General features: G+C 56.2%; 1 protein-coding gene across 1 annotated transcript in view; it reads left to right on the forward strand.

Annotated features, from left to right (window-relative positions):
* The window catches only part of ARMC6 (armadillo repeat containing 6), a 70,290-nt gene that overhangs the window by 20,575 nt on the left and 44,931 nt on the right, over positions 1-4,784 (forward strand). The gene's annotated exons all lie outside the window — the stretch shown is intronic.

The raw sequence follows: 4,784 nt of genomic DNA on the forward strand, positions 1-4,784 counted from the left end.
TTCATAAATTCCATGTTCCAATTATTAATGGATGTTTACAGCTGTTTCTCTTCATTTTGAGTTGTGCCCCATCAGCAACTGAAGGTCCCGCAGGCTTTACTCCCATGGGCTTTACTCCATTCACGTCATCACGGTTAACTCTACTTTGAGAAGGCAGCTCTTCCCCAGTCGCATTTTGAGTGCCTTCCAACCTGAGGGGCTCATTTTCCGGCACTGTATCTGGCAGTGTTTCTCTGCTATTCATAAGGTTTTCAGTGACTAATATTCGGAAGTAGTTCGTCACTCCTTCTTCCTAGTCTCTTTATCTGGAAGCTCATCTGAAACCTGCCCACCATGGGTGACCTACTGGTATTTAAAATACCGGTGGCATAGCTTTCAGAATCACAGCAACTCACAAGCCACCACAGTACGAGAAACTGACTGACGAGTGGTGGGAGTGTCATTGTAGTGTTCCCCAATACCTGTGTGTGTCGTATCCACCACCACCACCCATGTTCTGGGGTCCTGGGCAGCTTATCCCTCGCGTGGCCTGGTTGGGTCCAGGGCATTCTCAGAACAGGATATCAAGTGCTGGGTCAGGCCCCACCTCTCCCATCCCACGGCTCTTCCTTTTCCTGAGCCCAACTCAGTTCTTGAACTCACCAGTCCTTTCCCCTGAATTTTTTGGTTTCTATGGAAATCAAATGATGCAAGTAGCTATGAAAGAGCATTGCCCTGGCTCCATCTCTCTATAGGGACCTCTCCTCACCCCTCGAGGGCCTGCTGGTCAGGGTGTCCTGCTATCTGGGGACCCATAGCAGCTCCCTGGCTAATATAAACCCCACCCCACAGCCTCACTCCCACTCACTGATGCTCCAGGCCAGGCTGACCTGATCTGACCCTGGGTCGGCCACCATTTATGACCATGGTGAGATCCACACTCAGGCACTTCATGCCACATGGGCAGGTCCCTGACCAATGCCATGGAGTCCTTAGGGGCCAGCCCTGTAGTTATTTCATCCCGCAGGCCCTGCCTCACAGCCTTGTTCTCAAACTTTCCATGGCTCCCTATGACCTTCAACTCATGCCCACAGGTCCTCTCACCCTCCCTCCCTGTCTAGCCACCCCAGCCCCTGGTGGCCCTTCCCACTGTCCCAGAGCATATACATGGCTGTGTTTCCCCCATGCCACTCTTCTCCCGACTCACCCCATGCCAGCCTCCTTCCTGCCTCTGGTTCAGGTACTTGCACCCTTCCTGCCCCCCTGAGCTCTCAGCTCAGCACCCTGTGTGTTTTCAGACTATGACCCCCGCTGAGATGGCTGTGTGTGTCCTTTTCTGTGTGTTTGCCCCTCCCCCGCCCCTCCTTGTGGGCTGGTAGCCCAGTGGGGCAGAGCTGATCTGCCCCATGTACCCAAGGTATTTTTTGAGTACCCCAGAGTAAATTAACCAGCCTGAGGGGGTGGAAGGACAGCCTCTGCCCAGCTCTCCAGTTGGCTCTCAGCCAGCATACTCCTGGGGCCCTTGGCTGCTCCTCCAGGGAGGGGAAGCTGGATTATCAGTTCTTTCCACCTTAGCCTGAGGAAGTGGGTGTGTCTGGGTGCTGGCCCAACTTGTGATCCCACACTGCAGACCCTGGTGGAGGAAAAACTGCCAGGGATCCATTCTGACCCTTGGAGCCTCAGGAGTGCCATGACTTCGGTCATTGATGGCTTTGGTGCTGAGAGGAAACAGATGAAGACAGCACACCTGGTGCAACCAAGTTTCTGCTGCTCTACAGTACTGGACAAGTGACCACACTTCTCTGAGCTCTGCCAGAACCCTCTTAGGCAGCTTCCGGGAGTAAAGCCTGTCACTTCTCCCTGCAAAGAGGCTAGCCTCACCTCAAGTGGCTTGGTCTATCTGGGTGACCAAGCCCTGTTGCTGGCCCATAGCATCCCGTCAGGTGACTCCTGGGGTCCGGCACCTAACCCAGCATAGCTAAAGTTCCTACAGAGGGCAGGATCATTGCTGTTGCCAAGAGACACTGCCTGCCACCCCTGGAAGGGAAGTTACCAGGCACCAACCAGCATGCTGATAAATGGACTGAAGCCAGAGCTCAGTGTACTGACCTCTGCTTCAGTTGGCATTGTCCTTGAGTACTGTGAGAACTGCTGAGAGCTGGCTGTCCCCATCTAGGCTGGCAGGAGGTGCCAGAGATGTCGCCTCCAACACAGAGACCTCCCTTCCCAGTCAAAAGCCTCTTACAGGGTTGGTCTGTGTTTCATTCCATGAGGTGCAAGTTACAGAGAAAAACTCAAGACCCAGAGAAGAGCAAATGGAAGAATGTATCATTCAGCAACATTCCAGATGCTCCCTGTGGACTGCCTTGGTCATGACGTTTGACACCTGGGAGGTATCTGGGGAAATTGAGGCAGAGTTTGAATCACTTGCTGAAGATCACGTAGCCAGAAAGTTAAAAAAAAAAAAAAACCAGACTCATCGGGTGCTGGGCCTTGCCACTGGGGAACACTCACCATGAAGTCTGTTTTCTCAGCTGCAACGTAAATCCATCATGCACTGCCCCTACCAAGCCAGGTCCGAAGATGGTATCGGGAAGAGCCCAGCCGGATAACAAATTGCCAGCTTCCTCCTCTCCTCCCTTCAGGGCTTGGACGACCCCTGGGGATTCACTGATAGCTGTGTCTCTGCTATCTCTGTTGGACTGTCCACTGGGAAGCAGGGGACAACTGGAGACCCAGGAGACAAGGCCAGGTGGGGACACCAGGACTCAAAACTAATGTTAAGAGCTGAGGGCCTGTGAGAAACTTGGGTGGGGCACAATCAGAGTTACATGGTCCCCCAAGGTGGGAGCTCTGCACCAGAGGATGTCAAAAAGTTCATGTGAAAATTAAGTTAAAAGATAAACCCAAAATAAGTCCCCTACCCTGCAGCTTTGTATTGCTTCCTCCCAGGGTTCTCTGGCTCTGAACTTGATCGCCACCAGTCCCAGCCTCACTTGGGAAATAAGAGCTGCTCCTATCTAGGAACATTTGTAACCCTCTCTCGGCTCTGGAGCTTAAAAGTACCCTTGATGAGTCAGCGAGGGGAGTGGGCTAGAAAAGACCAAATGGCTGGCTGGGCACTGGGCAGCAGGCGTCCTTGAACTCCCCTGGGTGGAAGCTGAGCATGCAACCCAGGGTCACATGCTCCCATCAGAAGGTACTTTCTCTGGGAGCTGCCCTTGAGTAGAGAGATCAAGATGGAGTTCCATTTTCCAGGGAGAAACCTGAGAGTCAGGACTGAACAGACTCCCACTTGGCTGTTCTGACAGCCTCTCCCCTTCCAAAAGACAGGTGTGCTAGGTTCACAGGCAGGCCCAACCGTGGGCGTCCTGTGTGACCCCAGGCAAGCCCCTTGACCTCTCTGGGACACTTGTCTACAATAGGGTCCATGGTGGCCTTGGCCGTATGGAGTTGGGCTTAGTGAATGCACTAAAAGCTAAGCGGTGAGGAGGCTGGTGGGGACGTCATTCCCCGCGGAGGGGGCTAAGACTCCATGGGACCAGACCCTTTCAGAGATCCACTCTGCAAGGGTGAACTTCCGCCTCCAGCCCCAGGGTCCTCACAAGGATCCAGGTTACACGTGCACCTGTGCGGGCCGTTTGCTGGGCAGCAGCAGCGATTGCCATGTCGGTACGCGATGGGGCCCACTCCTTGTTGCACAGTCTAGAGACTGCACCTTGCACGTCCCCCTTGCCATTGGTCCCCGCACCCGTTCGTCTCGGCGTCTGAACCAATCCGAGCTACCCCCCAGGCTACGCCCTCCATTCCTGCGCTTCGATCTGCGGAGCACACTAATGCACTCGAGGTCCCGCCCCCGAACCTCAGCAATTGGTAGCCGGAGATGCCCGTCGCCATTATGACCACCAATCCTCGTCCCCCTCCAGACATTTGCCTCCCAGAGCCTCGCACCCCTTGGGACTTCAAGGCACCCAGAGTTTCTCCCAGTGGCCGCCTTCGCCCCGTGGCGATTGGCCACAAAAGTTGCCCCTCCGCCTGGAACCCGCCAACCCCTACCGCCCCCTCCTCTAATTGGTCAGGGAGCGACCAATCGGGACGCGGCGTGGCCCCCTCCCTTGGCGCGCGCGCTGGGGGTACGCTAGGCGGGACTGAGGAGCCTGGAGGTGGTGGTGGCGGCGCGTCGCATCGCGTCCCGGCCGGTGAGAGGCGCGAGGCGGGCTGGGCTGGGGACGCGGGTCTGGTCGGGTTGGGGACATGGGCCCGACGTGAAAGGGGTGCGAACTCTGTCACAGGTCGGAGCGGGAGCGGCAAGGCGAGGCCTGATAGCGGTGTTAGGGGGTAGAGAGAGGTTAAATCCCCTCCCAAGACCCCGACAACTGCACCCTGGAACCTCTGCAACTCGACACCCACGTCTGTGCCCCTCTCAGGGCCTCACAACCGGTCTGAGCCCCACACCCGCATCCCACACACACCTGACACCTTGTTCCCTCTTGTTGACACCCATACACCCAAGAACTCCCCGTTCTCCTCCACCTCTGCATCCTCAGCCTTGGGCCTCCCACTCTCGGGATCCTCTCACAGCTGAGTTTGCACCCCAACCCGTGTTTTCCCTCCCTGCCGTCCCCCTCACACTCCTGACACTGTGTCCCCACTCTTGGAAGCCCCCGTCACCTGAGGTATTCTGCCCCGACACCCCTACATGCTGGAGCTGTGCTCCCTCCCAGCCCCACAGCCAAACCTGTCATACGGCACACAGGCTCACTGACCCTTGTCACCTGGTCTGTGCTCCCCCACACTGGGCCCCT

The sequence above is a fragment of the Chrysochloris asiatica genome, unplaced genomic scaffold (genome assembly GCF_000296735.1).
Source record: "Chrysochloris asiatica unplaced genomic scaffold, ChrAsi1.0 scaffold00374, whole genome shotgun sequence".
Classification (NCBI taxonomy): domain Eukaryota; kingdom Metazoa; phylum Chordata; class Mammalia; order Afrosoricida; family Chrysochloridae; genus Chrysochloris; species Chrysochloris asiatica.